This window comes from Cebus imitator, unplaced genomic scaffold (genome assembly GCF_001604975.1).
Source record: "Cebus imitator isolate Cc_AM_T3 unplaced genomic scaffold, Cebus_imitator-1.0 Scaffold10, whole genome shotgun sequence".
In the NCBI taxonomy this organism is placed as follows: Eukaryota; Metazoa; Chordata; class Mammalia; order Primates; family Cebidae; genus Cebus; species Cebus imitator.
Window position 1 is genome coordinate 11,689,080 of NW_016107325.1, and position 16,030 is coordinate 11,705,109.

Genomic DNA, 16,030 nt, shown 5'->3' on the forward strand with positions numbered 1-16,030 from the left:
ATCCCATTTTTCTATTTTTGGCTTTTGTTGCCATTGCTTTTAGTGTTTAATCATGAAGTCCTTGACTATGCCTATGTCCTGAATGGTTTTGCCTAGGTTTTCTTCTAGGGTTTTTATGCTATTAGGTCTTATGTTTAAGTCTTTAATTTGTCTGGAGTTAATTTTAGTATTAGGTGTCAAGAAGGGGTCCAGTTTCTGCTTTCTGCACATGACTGGCCAGTTTTTCAGCACCATTTATTAAACAGGGAATCCTTTCCACATGGATTGCTTTTGTCAGGTTTACCAAAAGATCAGATGGTTGTAGATGTGTGGCATTGCCTCCAAGGCCCCTGTTCTGTTCCATCGGTCTATATATCTGTTTTGGTACCAGTACCACACTGTTTTGATTACTGTAGCCTTGAAGTATGGTTTGAAGTCAGGTAGCATGATGCCTCTGGCTTTGTTCTTTTTGCCGAGAATTGTCATGGCTTTGTGGGCTCTCTTGTGGTTTCATATGAAGTTTAAGGTGTTTTTCTTCCAGTTCTTTCAAGAGAGTCATAGGTAGCTTGATGGGGATAGCATTGAATCTATAAATTACTTTGGGCAATATGGTCATTTTCACCATATTGATTCTTCCTATGAGCATGAAATGTTTTTCCATCTGTTTGTGTCCCCTCTTATTTCCTTGAGCAGTGGTTTGTAGTTCTCCTTGAAGAGGTCCTTTACATTCTTTGTTAGTTGTTTTTCTAGGTATTCTATTCTCTTTGTAGCAGTTGAATGGGAGTTCATTCTTCATTTGGCTCTCTATTAGTCTGTGATTGGTATATAGAAATGTTTGTGATTTCTGCACATTGATTTTGTATCCTAGGACTTTGCTGAAGTTGCTTATCAGTTTCAGGAGATTTTTGGCTGAAACAATGGGGTCTTCTAAATATACAATCATATTGTCTGCAAATAGAGACAATTTGACTTCCTCCTTTCCTAATTGAATACCCTTTATTTGGTTTTCTTGCCTGATTGCTCTGGCTAGAACTTCCAATCCTATATTGAAGAGGAGTGGCGAGAGAGAGCATCCTTGTCTAGTGCTAGATTTCAAAGGGAATGCTTCCAGTTTTTGCCCATTCAGTATGATACTGGCTGTGGGTTTGTCATAAATAGCTTTTATTATTTTGAGATATGTTCTGTCGATACCTAGTTTATTCAGAGTTCTTAGCATAAAGGGCTGTTGAATTTTGTCAAAGGCCTTCTCTGTGTCTGTTGAGTTAAACATGTGGTTTTTGTCTTTGGTTCTGTTTATGTGATGGATTACATTTAGAGACTGGCATATGTTGAACGAGCCCTGCATCCCAGGCTGAAGCCAAGTTTATTATGTTGGATAAGCTTTTTAATGTGCTGTTGCAATCAGTTTGTCAATGTTTTATTGAAAATTTTTGAATCTATGTTCATCATGGATATTGGCCTGAAATTTTCTTTTTTTGTTGTGTCTCTGCCAGGTTTTGGTATCAGGATGATGTTGGTCTCATAAAATGATTTAGGAAGGATTCCCTCTTTTTGTATTGTTTGGAATAGTTTCAGAAGGAGTGGTACCAGCTCCTCTTTGTATGTCTGGTAGAATTCGGCTGTGAACCCAACTGGACCTGGGCTGTTTTTGATTGGTAGGCTATTAATTGCTGCCTAAACATCAGCCCTGGTTATTGGTCTATTCAGGGTTTCAACTTATTTCTGGTTTAGGCTGGGGAGAGTGCAAGTGTCCAGGAATTTCTCCATTTCCAGATTTACAGGTTTATGTGCATAGAGTTGTTTGTAGTAATCTGTGATGGTAATTTGTATTTCTGTGGAATTGGTGATGATATCCCCTTTATTGTTTTTTATTGCATCTATTTGATTCTTCTCTCTCTCTTTTTTTTTTTAATCTGGCTAATGGTCTATTTTGTTGATCTTTTCAAAAAACCACCTCCTGGATTTATTGATTTTTTGAAGGGTTTTTTGTGTCTCTATCTTCTTCAGATCTGCTCTGATCTTAGTTATTTCTTGTCTTCTGCTAGCTTTTGAGTTTTTTTGTTTTTTTGGTTTTTTTTTTTGAGACGGAGTTTCACTCTTGTTACCCAGGTTGGAGTGCAATGGCGCGATCTCGGCTCACTGCAGCCTCCGCCTCCTGGGTTCAGGCGATTCTCCTGCCTCAACCTCCTGAGTAGCTGGGATTACAGGCACACACCACCATGCCCAGCTAATGTTTTGTATTTTTAGTAGAGACGGGGTTTCACTATGTTGACCAGGATGGTCTCGATCTCTTGGCCTCGTGATCCACCCGCCTCGGCCTCCCAAAGTGCTGGGATTACAGGCTTGAGCCACCGCGCCCAGCCGCTTTTGAGTTTTTTTGATCTTACTCCTCTAGCTCTTTAAATTTGATGATAGGGTGTCAATTTTAGATCTTTCCTTACTCTTATATGGGCATTTATTGCTATAAATTTTCCTCTAGACACTGCTTTAAATGTGTCCCAGAGATTCTGGTACGTTGTGTCTTCTTTCTCATTGGTTTCAAAGAACATCTTTATTTCTTCCTTCATTTTATTGTTGAAATGAAGGAGCCAGTTGTTGAAATTCAGGAGACAGTTGTTTGGTTTCCATGAAGTTGTGCAGTTCTGCGTTGGTTTCTTAATCCTGAGTTCTAATTTGACTGCACTGTGGTCTGAGAGACTAGTAGTTTTGATTTCTGTTATTTTGCATTTGCTGAGGAGTGATTCCAATTATGTAGTCAATTTTAGAGTAGGTGCAATGTGGTGCTGAGAAGAATATATATTCTGTGGATTTGGGGTGGAGAGTTCTGTAGATGTCTATTAGGTCCACTTTGTCCAGATCTGAATTCAAGTACTGGATATCCTTGTTAATTTTCTTTCTCATTGATCTAATATTGACAGTGGAGTATTAAAATATCCCACTATTATTGTGTAGGAACCTAGGTCTTTTTGCAGGTCATTAAGAATTTGCTTTATGTATCTGCATGCTCCTGCATTGAGTGCATATATATTTAGGATCCTTAGCTCTTCTTGTTGCATTGATCTTTTTACCATTATGTAATGCCCTTCTTTGTCTCCTTTGATCTTTGTTGGTTTAAAGTCCATTTTATCAGAGACCAAGATTGCAACACCTGCTTTTGTTTTGCTCTCAATTTGCTTGGTAAATCTTCCTCCAAGATTTTTTGAGCCTATGTGTGTTCTTGCATGTGAGATGGGTTTCCTGAATGCAGCACACTGATGGGTCTTGACTTTTAATCCAATTTGCTAGTCTGTGTCTTTTGATTGCGACATTTAGCCCATTTACATTTAAGGTTAATATTGTTACATGTGATTTTGATCCTGCACTTTTGATGCTAGCTGGTTGTTTTGCCCGTTAGTTGATGCAGTTTCTTCATTGTGTTGAAGGTCTTTACAATTTGCTATGTTTTTGGAGTGGCTAGCACTGGTTGTTCCTTTCCATGTTTAGTGCTTCTTTCAGGAGCTCTTGTAAGGCAGGCCTGGTGGTGATGAAATATCTCAGCAATTGCTTGTTCATACAGGATTTTATTTCTCCTTCCCTTATGAAGCTTAGTTTGGCTGGATGTGGAATTCTAGGTTGAAAGTTCTTTTCTTTAAGGATGTTGAATATTGGCCCCCACTCTCTTCTGGCTTGTAGGGTTTCTGCTGAGAGATCTGCTGTTAGTCTGATGGGCCTCCCTTTGTGAGTAACCTGACCTTTCTCTCTGGCTGCCCTTAGCATTTTTTTCTTCATTTCAACCCTGGTGAATCTGACGATTATGTGCTTTGGGGTTGCTCTTCTTGAGGAATATCTTTATGGTGTTCTCTGTATTTCCTGGACTTGTGTGGTGGCCTGCCTTGCTAGGCTGGGGAAGTTCTCCAGGATAATGTCCTGAAGAGTGTTTTCCAGCTTGGATTCATTCTCCCTGTCACATTCAGGTACACCTATCAAATGTTGATTAGGTCTTTTCACATGATCCCATATTTCTTGGAGGCTTTTTTCATTTCTTTTCACTCTGTTTTCTCTAATCTTGCCTTCTCATTTTATTTCATTGAATTGATCTTCAGTCTCCTTTCTTCTGTTTGGTCGATTCAGCTATTGAAACTTGTGTATGCTTCATGAAGTTCTTGTGTTGTGTTTTTCAGCTCCATCAAGTCATTTATATTCTTCTCTAAGCTATTTATTCTAGTTAGCATTTCATTTAACCTTTTTTCAAGGTTCTTAGTTTCTTTGCATTGGGTTAGCACATGTTCTTTTAGCTCTGAGAAGTTTGTTATTACCCACCTTCTAAAGCCCGTTTTTGTCAATTCATCAGACTCATTCTCCATCCAGTTTTGTTCCCTTGCTGGTGAGGAGTTCTATCCCTTCTAGGTGGAGAGGCTTTTGGTGTTTTCATCCTTTCTGCACTGGTTCTTCCCATCTTTGTGGAGTTATCTGCCTGTGGTCTTTGAAGTTGGTGACTTTCGGATGGGGTCTCTGAGTGGATGTCCTTTTTGTTGATGTCAACGTTATTTCTTTCTGTTTTTTAGTTTTCCTTCTAACAGTCAGGCCCCTCTGCTGTAGGACTTCGGAGGTCCACTCCAGACCCTGCTTTCCTGGGGATCGCCTGAAGTGGCTGCAGAACAGTTAGGGTTGCTGCCAGTTTCTTCTTCTGCTATCTTTGTTCCAGAAGGATGCCTGCCAGATGTCAGCCTGAGCTCTCCTTTATGAGGTGTCTCTTTGAATATACGGAGGTCAGAAAGCTGCTTGAGGAGGCAGTCTGTCCCTTATAGGAGCTCAAGTCCTGAGCTGGGAGCTCTGTTGTTCCATGCAGAGCTACTGGGCAGGTACATTTAAGTCTGCTGCAGCAGAATTCATAACCACGTCTCTTCCCAGGTGCTCTGTCCTGGGAAATTGGGGCTTTATTTATAAGTTCCTGATGTGCTACTGCCTTTTTTGAGAGATGCCCTGCCCAGCAAGGAGATGATAGTCTAGTCACAGTATGCCAGCAGAGGTGTTACTGAGCTGCCTTGGGCTCTGCCCAGCTGCTGTGTAAACTTCCTTACAGTTTTCTTTACAGAGGTACAGTTAGGACTGCCTTGGTAATGGCAGTCTGCCTCTGTAACTGTGGACTGCCTCAGTATTGACAAATTGTCTCGGTAATGGCAGACTGCCTTCGTAATGGTGGACTTCCTTGGTAATGGCCGACTGCCTAGTAATAGTGGACAGTGGTGGACTGCCTTGGTAATGGTGGATGCCCTTTCCCCAACCGAGCTGGACCATTCCAGGTCAAGCTGTGCTTGCTGCAAAACTCTCAGTCCAGAGTGTTTCAGATTGCTGGTCTTTGTGGGGGTGGGACCCGCCAAGCCAGATCACCTGGCTTCCTGTTTCAGCCCCCTCTTTTTCAATTGAATGGGTGGCTCTGTCTACCAGGCGTTCCAGGGGCCAGTTGAAACAGCTGCCCAGATTTGTGTGAGTTTTTGTGTGGAAACCCACCGCTCTAGCTCAAACAGCCGTGCTGGAAACTTGTGGGACTTTTCAGCCCAGGAATCTCCTGGTGTGTGGGCAATAAAAGCTTGTTTGGAAATGCGGTGATCAAAACACTTTATAAGATTAAGAATGGAGGCTGTCAATTGAGAGTCTCTTCAGTAACTCTTTACTAGATTTTTTGTTTGTAAGAATTAAGATATAGGAATAAGCAATAACTCAGTATATTTTCTATAGAAGAATAGATATTTTCAGGGACTTATGAAATTGGTAACAGTAAGCTTTGTTTCCTGCTTTCTCTGCTATGACCTAAAATTCATTTTTAAAAATATCTTTCTATGTTATATAGCAAGCCTACCAGAAAAAGTACTTTGAAAGAAGTAGGAGATTAGAAATTTAAAGAATGGGAACAGATCTTAATATAAGAAAAGAGGCTGGCTTGTTATTCTTGGAAACAAATTGAGAAATGTATTAAAGTGGATGTGATAGATGGTAGGAGTCATCTGGAATTTCAGGATTAGTTATAAAGAACTTTCTGGAGGAGATTCAATTCATATTCCAAGTCAATCCTTTGCCCCCATTCCTTTAGATCTTCCTGAAGATCCCCATCATACTGCCCCTATTAAAAACCACTGTCAAGAAATGACCCACTATCAGTCTTTTATAACTTCATAACTTCATATGAATTTTAATCAGTGTGTTACTTCTCCAAAGAGTGATTACATTTTAAACAGGAAAAGAGGGTGGTATCTCCATTTAAAATAATTACAATAACACTCGGCTTGGTCTGTATGTAAGACCTGGAGAATTTTGTTGGTCGTTTTTTGAGTTGGTGGTTGCATTTTTATATTTATTTTTGCTTCCATTTTATATTAAAAGAACTCTGTAGTTCCCATAATTGCAACTTGATGAGATTCTCATTGCTTTTAATTAACCTGCTTTTTTCTTTCTCAACTCCACAATTAACTTGGCTAAATTTGTTAGCAAATGAAAAATTCTGACTGTGCTATTTGCATGTTGATTTTACTATCTACTATTTGATACTTACATCATTATGTTTTAAATGAAACAAATCTTAAAATCAGAACTAGATTTTATATTCTGTGATAAAAATCACCGCATTTTCCCCTAAGGCATCATCTCTGAAATGAGTTTTTTAAAAGATAGCTCTATTGGTTTTATTTCTTGGAAGGGAAAAATGTCAGTCAGAGTAGAAAGATAGTGATCTAGTATGTTTGGTATTATGAGACTCAAGGATTTAGCAGTAAAACAAAATCTTTATTAAAGAAAAAAATGAGCATATCATATTAAGAAGAAGAGAATTGAATTTCTATATTTGATGGCAAATCTGGCAGCACTAGAAGTGGATACTTAAAAGGCTTTTAAAAACTTTTTATTTCAATTAGTCACTATAATTGCATAAAAACCAGAATTCTTAATTTTTATAAGTACAGAAATATGCATGGTCCCCCCCCCCTTTCACTATCTCGAAATCCATAAGATGATGTTTGATACAAGCAGAGTAAAGAGAGAACATAACACTTAGAAAAATAAATTACAGTTTTTCTTTTCCCCAGCAAAGAGCAACAAAATAACAATGTAGGTAGAGGAAATAAGTGAGCCAATTGAGAGTATATGGCTGGGCTGAAATCTGGAGATACCGCAATTAAATTAACTTGATGGTCCTTTCTACCACTAGAAGCTTAAGTAAAATACTGGCAGCTCGGGGGTGGTGCCAGTGAGGGATGATGTGTGTATATGTGTGCTGTGTGCGTGTTTGCTTATGCATGCAAGAGAGACAGTTCAAGAGAGACAAAATGGCTTTTGTTGCTTTGGAAACATCGTTTCACCTTCTTGCTTCTGAATTTTTCTGAGAAAACTATCCACTTAATGTCACAATAGCCTCACAGGAACAATTCAATAGTTCCTACTAAAAGCCTATAAGGACTCTCAGGATAAAAGATGCAGTTTTGCAAAAGCATTCTGAACTTCTGTCAATCTTAATTGAATGAATTGAAAACCAGATGGGCTCATTTATCAAGTCATAGATTGCAGAAGGCAAGAAAAATTATTAAGCAATTATTAAAATGCTAGTCAAATAATGACCAAACAATTACAGGTTGATATTCTTCAGCGGCACTTCTTCTAAAACATGGGTTCAATATGACCAGTTTTATTTCACCACTTTAAACAACTAATGAGAAAAAAAAAATTGTGTGGGGTGTCATTGAGATTACCTTTGCAGCAAATTTTCTTCCATTGTATTTGGTCTATGAACTGAGGGAGTAGAGCTGGCACCCCTCTCAGTTTGGCCATATCTAAATTTTCTGGTTATGTTCTTCCCTAGAGTAACTGCAGACATCTAAGAGGCAGTATGCTACATAAGGATCTCAGATGGAACTTGACAGGAGGAAAAAGAAAATTGCACATATTGAGCTCATTATTAAGGCAACAGTGTTTGCCTGTTGCTATAAAGTTTAAACTTAAAAGAGAGCAACAAAACCAAAATAAAAACCAATACATTTTATTTACAAAACACAAAAAAGATTTTTAACATTATGAAACAGTTTGCATTAGACTTCCAGTTGTATGTAAATATAAAATCAATTTGATGATTTCCAAATGTTGAAAGCTTTTTGCTTCTAAAGGCAGCTCTCAGAAATGTTAATTCACGCATCTACAACAGAGAAAAAATGTCACTGAGGCTGAGCAACCACTGGGCTACTCTTGGAATAATTAAATACCTTGAACTTTATGTTAAAGTGCCTACTTGTTTCTCGGCATTAAGCCTTTAAAGTAATATTGAGTTTGAGACAAGTACATGAATGAATTGCATATGGCATTTATGGCAAGACTTTGTGTCTCATTTCTGTTCTACACTCCTTTTTTTTTTTTTTTTTTTTTTTTTTTTTTTTTTGCTTTTTTTTTTTTTTTTTTTTTTTTTTTTTTGGAGACGGAGTTTCACTCTTGTTACCCAGGCTGGAGTGCAATGGCGCAATCTCGGCTCACCGCAACCTCCGCCTCCTGGGTTCAAGCAATTCTCCTGCCTCAGCCTCCTGAGTAGTTGGGATTACAGGCACACGCCACCATGCCCAGCTAATTTTTTGTAGTTTTAGTAGAGACGGGGTTTCACCATGTTGACCAGGATGGTCTCGATCTCTTGACTTCGTGATCCACCCGCCTCGGCCTCCCAAAGTGCTGGGATTACAAGCGTGAGCCACCGCGCCCGGCCTGTTCTACACTCTTAAAGTGTTAATTCCTTTCACGTTTTAAGCGTATTCATGAAATAAGTGTAAATTAAGTCTTACATAACTTCTGCATTCTATTTTTTGTCTCTTTATAATGGAAACAAAAACTAAAAAACAGGCATGGTTCATTCATTCATTTAACAAATATTCACTGAAAGTTTCCTGCAAGGCACTGGACACATTATTAAAAGTTTATATTTTCGTAGGGCAGATATGCATTAAGCAAAAAATTTCACTAGTCTTTTTATAGTTATAATTATGAGAAATGCTTTATAGAAAAGAACAAGGCAAGGTGAGCAAATATAACAGAATGCCTTAACATAGTCAGCGGGGTGACTCCCCAGGAGAAAGATCAGTGAAAGTAAGGAGAACATCCAAAGAGAAGCAACCAGAATATTCCTTTCTTTGGATATTACCAAAACAGCAAGAGGGGAATCTGGGCCCATGATCTAATCACCTCCCACTAGGCCCCTCTTTCAACATTGGGTATTAAAATTTGACATCAGGCCAGGCTTAGTGGCTCACGCCCGTAATCTCAGCATTTTGGGAGGCTGAGGCTGGTGGATGACCTGCAGTCAGGAGTTCAAGAGCAGCCTGGCCAACATGGTGAAACCTTGTCTCTACTAAAAATATAAAAATTAGCCAGATGTGGTGATTGCCACCTGTAATCCCAGCTACTCTTGGAGGCTGAGGCAGCAGAATCACTTGAACCTGGGAGGCAGAGGTTGCGGTGAGCCGAGATCACTCCATTGTACCCCAGCCTGGGCAATAAGAGAAAGACTCCATCTCAAAAAATTTTATAAAAATAAAAAAAAATTCGACATGAAATTTGGGCAGGAACACAAATTCAAATCTTATAATTACTTTATAACATGTAAACTATTTCACGGTACTTTAAAAGTTAAGGTTATTGACACTGAAACTTCTTAAATTTTCTCTTTGTAATCTTCTACCCAATCATGGACTCACTCAGTTATTATACAAATTATTACAAGCAGTGAATAGACCCAATAGGTATTTATGGGTGACTTTTTTGGGGAAAATTTCAAGGGTGCATATACTTTAAATCAAGATCTACAGAGTGTCTGGCTAACACAAAGATTCCCTTCATTTCACCACCAACCAGGCTTATGCTGGTTCCTGAACACTGGCAAAAAGTGAAAAAGCTTACTGTTAAGCTTTTATCATGTTAGACTAAAGCCTCCAGTAACTGATATATTTCATGAAATAATGTCAAAATAAAGTAGCTTAACACCAAAAATTCTTTACAGTAAATTTTGTCTCCAGCCTACATTTTCAGCATCGTTATCCACTACCTGCTGACACAAATCTACATTTTCACAAGACCTACTCCTCCCTTAAGTATCTCACTTCCAAGAAACTCCCCTCAACTTAAATGCCTACCCAATTTTTCTTTTTCAATAGCTGATTCATTCTTCATATCATCACTGGCCACCTCACTCCAGAGCTCTCTTTTTCTAAATTCCAATTTTAAAAATCACAAGAGCTTTCTAATGCCATTCCATATTCCTGGATGCCCATCCACTTGGTAACACTTATGAAATGGTCATTGCATTCATTGTATTAAAATTTCAAATGTTACTTGTTATCCTTACTGTATGCATGAGTTCCATTTACACAACAGAGCCATATATTTTCTTATATTCTAGGTGTCTTTTTGTTTCAAATTCCTTTCTAGCTTTTCTTTAAATCCTTACTTTGACCATCTTCAGTGCTGGGTTGATGAAGGAGACAGAGACTTAGCAATAATCACCAAGCAACGAAACTATTGCATCAACACCAAGAACTTCCTGGCCTCCTTGGCTAATATGCAGTGGGCACAATTTCATAACAGATTAATTGCTACCAATCAAGAAGAAGTTAACATACTCTCAGAATATAGAAGCTGTACTTGAATCACAATGAAGTTTTGTTAATTCTGTGCCAAGTCTATGGATTGAATGTCTTCTATTATTTAGTTGGCCTTATTTACGTAGTGGTAATCATTTCCTGAGACTGTGCAGAACATTAACTTGGAATGGATATCATTCTAGTCTAGAGTCTATATCCTAGAATTAGTTATAAGTAGCTCAAGATTAGATAGTACATGCAATTATATGTCAAACATGAAAATAAGCACAACCCAGTCTTCAGGATACCAAAATAAATAATCTCAAAGGTCCTGTTTTTATCTGTTTTGTGATTGGGTTACAAGGGAAGGCAAATTATAAGACTATATGACCATAAAAATGACTCTTTTCTCTTTAGTGATAAAGAAAAAGTAGAAAGAAAATTACTTATCAGAAAGAAGTAACATCCTTCAATTTTCATTGATAGCTAACTGATTAATGAAATGATGCATCTGTGCAACATAATACAGTCATACACTGCATGATTGACATTTTTCTCAGTGATAGCTGTATGTATGATGGTGGTCTCACAGATTATAATATGATATTTTTACTGTACTTGTTTAATGTTTAGAAATGTTTTAATACACAGATACTTAGCATCATGTCACAGTTGCCTACAGTATTTAGTATGGTAACATGCAGTACAGGTTTGTAGCCTGTACTAACATAGGAACAACAGACCATACCACATAGCCTGGATGTATAGTAGGCTATACTATCTAGGATTATGTAAATATACTCTATGATGTTTGCCCAATGACAAAATCACCCAACATTGCATTTCTCAGAATGTATCTCCATTATTAAGTGATGCATGACTCTATGTATAGCCATAAAGGAGAATGAGCGTATAGTTCTGTATGCATTGATATAGAGAGATTTACAAAATCTATTAAGTAAACAAAGCAAGGGCAGATCAGCAAGTATGGTATGCTACCATCTGTATAATAAATAAAAAGGAATATGGGTGAATCTACGTGTATGCAAAGGGGGTATTGGGAAGATTTCACAATGGGCTGGTTATGCTGGATGCCTTTGGAGGGGAATGGAGCTGATTAAAATGAAGGGATGAGAAGAAAAATTTTTTACTGAATTCAATTTGTGTGTTCCAAATTTTGAACCTTGTGGATGTCTTAATAGTAAAAAATAATCTTTGAAAGTTTCTAAATAGAAATAAAAGGGGAGGAACAAAAGAAAGGAATAGTTTTCTTAAGTATGATAGGACCATTGAAGGTTTTCTAAAAACAATAGACTTGTATCAAGCCTATAACAATCTGAAATAACATCTTCAAAGCTCCTCTTCTTGATATTAACGTTCACATATTTATCAATGGCTGGGTTCCAAAAATGTGATTAGAGACTCTAGGGAGAAGAGATTCTAAGGAGAAGGTAAATGATTCCTTATAGAAGAGCATGAAAGTAGATACCTGGAAATCTGACGTAGTTGATCATGAGGTATTCAGTCTATTTAGAGTTTGAGCACATACTCAAGATGTGGTAGAGAGCTGCCTAGAAATCTTTGATACCCTGTTCACAAAAATATATTTTAGATCCAAGTGGGAAAAAAAATAATACAACTGGGGAAAAAAATGTAGACCCTCTCTACTGAGTAAATCATCTTAAAGACAGACACTAGGCCATGCACAGTGGCTTATACCTGTAATCCCAGCACTTTGGGAAGCTGAGGCAGGGGGATCACTTGAGGCCAGGAGTTTGAGACCAGCCTGGTCAACATAGTGAAATCCTGTCTCTACTAAAAATACAAAAATTAGCTGGGCATAGTGGTATGTGCTTGTAATCCCAACTACTCAAGAGGCTGAGGAAGCAGAATTGCTTGAACCTGGGAGGCAGAGGATGCAGTGAGCAGAGATCGCACCACTGCACTACAGCCTGAGTGACAGAGCAAGACTCTATCTAACAACAACAAAAAAAGACATACTTATTCCATTCATTCATGGTTCAAGCAACACCCTAAAGCGAATATAGATTCTCCCTCCTTTGTATACCAATAGCAAACCTTGTACACCTCTATTTTCATATAAGCCATGCTGCCCCTGCTGGCAGATTTTTCAGTGTGATTGTTGTCTTTAAAGAATCTTTATTTTTCACCATTGTATCAAAGGCATGTAATAGAGTAAAATGTATAGAGATTTAGTATCTGTTCAAGGAACGAATGACTTTGAAAGGAAAAGGAGACTATCCGAAGTTAAATACTTCTTAGAAAGATGATTTAGAATACAATTTGGTTTGCTGAAAAGTGGGTTACCACCCTATAAATAGAACTTACAGCAAATAAAGCGAATCCTTAGGGAAAAGTATTACATAGGAAACTTGATGAGCTGATAAGAGAAAACTTTAAATTAAACTTTGTGGGGTGAGGAAAGAAAGAAGTAAAACCACACACTATGAATTATAACAGACATTATATAGACTCGGGCATTGAAGCATGCAAGTACCAGTATTTCTGGGAGGTGAATAAGACTTAGAATTTATCAGGGCCTTATTTTCTAATACAGAAGACACATAATGCAAACAAATATCTACAATAAAAGTAGCATGTGGCATAATGCACATATAGATAAAATAACCATGTTGCTTGGCCTTAAAGTATGAGTTGGATTTGGATGGTGGAGAAAGTTAATCCATATAGGGTAATTGGAACAAGTGCATGGGTGTATGTTTAATGGTATATATTGCAAACATCAAATTTCATTGACTGGAATGTAGCATGTATAAAGCGAATGAGTAGAGGATGAACCCTAAAACATTAGGTGGGACAAGACTATGGAAGCCTTACATACCCTGCTATCTCTCTAAAAAGACTCTATTCAATAGAAAATGGAGAATCATTAAAAATTGAAGGGTATGATTACGGTGTGTTTTAACAAGACTAAAACTGTAAACCTGACATAAAAAGGAATGATAATAGTAAATTTGCTAAGTATTTCTTAAAGAAAAATAATACATTATTAAGAGAGAATGGTTCTGCCACAAGAACAGAAAGGTGAGTGGAACAGAGAAGTTCCAGTAACAGATCTTGGTGAATATTAAAAAGTAGAAAAAGATAAAGGTGGTATTAAGAAAAAAAGAGTTGGAATGAAAATAATTATTTAGTAGAACTTAATGGATCAAATGTTTATTAACTTAGCTGGAAAATTACACTAATGTCTTATATATCAGTAGCTAACTAGCACCAGAAGACAGATAGGGATTGTGAAGGGATTATGAAACTAGGTGCATAAAGCTCTTGGTTATTATATTTAGTAATTGCACATTTATGTTACTTAGTTTGTCTTAACATACATTGTAAGACAAACCATAATTGTCTTAACATTGCAAGACAAATCATAATTGTCTTACTAATGACAAAACGTTGTACTTAGTGAATGTCTTAGTTCAGGCTGCTGTAATAAGGTACTATAGACTAGGTGGCTTATCAACAACAGAAATTTATTTCTAACAGTGCTGGAGGCTGGAAGTCCAAGATTAGAGTGCCAACATGGTGGAGTCTACTTTCAGGTTACAGGCTGCTGACTTCTGTTTGTGTCTTCACATGACAGGAAGAGTGAGAGAGCTCTCTGGGAGTCCCTTTATAAGGACAATAATCCTATATATGAAGACTCCATTCTCAGAACTCTAATTCACTTTCAAAGCTTCACAGCCTAATACCACCACGTTGGGGTTAGGATTTGAAGGTTGTGAATTTTAAGTGGGCACAGACATTCAATCCATTTATTCAAAATATTTCTTTGTAGATGTTTCTTAATAATGTTTTCTAAATCAGTAAATTCTAAAAGTCATGCTCTAAAATGGAACTTTTTCTAAGGTTTCTAATACTCGTATTTTGGAAATGACTGGCATACGCCAAAATGTGTTAAAAATATTAAATAGTTTAATACAAAAATGAAGTTATTACACGATTGGGAGATAATATATAGTATAATTTATTTTCTAAACTTTTGATTAAAAAATCAGAAAGGAAAAGTTTGGTAGAATTTAGCAACCCATTCAACTTGCTGTATACCAAGTACAACAAAATAAATTCAAAGGTACATGACAAATTGAAAAAAAAAATGCATTGGCATATTGTCATTAACATGTTCACATAGGAATTTAACATGTATTTGTTTCCTTTTTCTGATGGGTTAAGGGAGAAAAATTAATAAGCATCTGGTGCTATCTCTTTTGCTTCCAAAGAATCGAGATGAGTTTCAGGATTTTGACCTTAACAACTGGAAGGATGAAGGTCAATTAACTGAGAAAATGTGAGAAGAGCAGTCCCTTTGGAGCAAAAATACACTGCAATTTAAGAAAGATTTAATAGCATTCATATGAGAGAGTTCTTACTAATGAATACTGGAAAGTACATAGAAAAATGAGCCAAGTCATAAGTAATTAATTTAAAATAGAGTAAAATGGCTAATAGACATATAATAAAATTCAAACTCACACATAATAAAAATCAAATGAAACAATACATATGTATTCAGCACTTACTATATGTCAGTCACCTTTGTAGAATCTGGAAACAAAAAATAACAAATTTTAAAATCTCTGGTTTTAGGAGCTTACACTGTAGTGGAAGGATATATATATATATATATATCCTATCAGGTTATATATATATATATATATATATATCCTTTCAGGTTATGTATGCATATATATGTGTGTGTGTGTGTGTGTGTGTGTGTGTGTGTGNATATATATGTGTGTGTGTGTGTGTGTGTGTGTGTGTGTGTGTGTGTATCCGTTCAGGATATGTATGCATATATATGTATATATTTCCTTTCAGGTTATATATATATATATATATATATATATATATATCCCGTTTCAGAACCTGAAACCAGATATTGTTTATTTGTTGTTTATTATTTTTTGATTCTCGATATATAATATATATAAGGAAACCTTGTGAAGGGGGAAAAAACAACATAGGGAAGATGAATAAGAAATATTGAAGGTGGAATTGCAATTTTATTAAGACAGCCAGAGAAGCCCTTAAGTCCTGAAATAAATGAGACAGTAAACAAGTCATGCAGAAATCCAGGTAAAAGCATTAGGAAGTACAAAGACCTTGACATGAGAGAATGCCTGGCATGGTCAAATGGCAGGACATTCAGTGTGGAAAGAGCAGTGTGTGTTGAGAGAGAGGAATAGAGGATAAGATTAGAAAAGTTGAGGGGAAAGACTTTGCAGTTTATTGAAAGGAACTTGGCGGCAACTCAGAGAGATGGGAAGCATTTGAAAAGTTTAGGACAAAGGGATGACATGATCTATTTACATTGTTAAAGAATTTATTACTCTGGCTGCGCTATAGAGAATAAAATGAAGGAAGTCGAGAGCATTTGGAAAAGAAAAGAAAGTGCAAGAGAGAGATGAAAATGGTATATTTGAGAAGCTGAG

General features: G+C 36.9%; 1 protein-coding gene across 1 annotated transcript in view; it reads left to right on the forward strand.

The window, feature by feature from the left end:
• B3GALT1 (beta-1,3-galactosyltransferase 1) overlaps nucleotides 1-16,030 on the forward strand; it is a 583,718-nt gene that overhangs the window by 224,843 nt on the left and 342,845 nt on the right. The gene's annotated exons all lie outside the window — the stretch shown is intronic.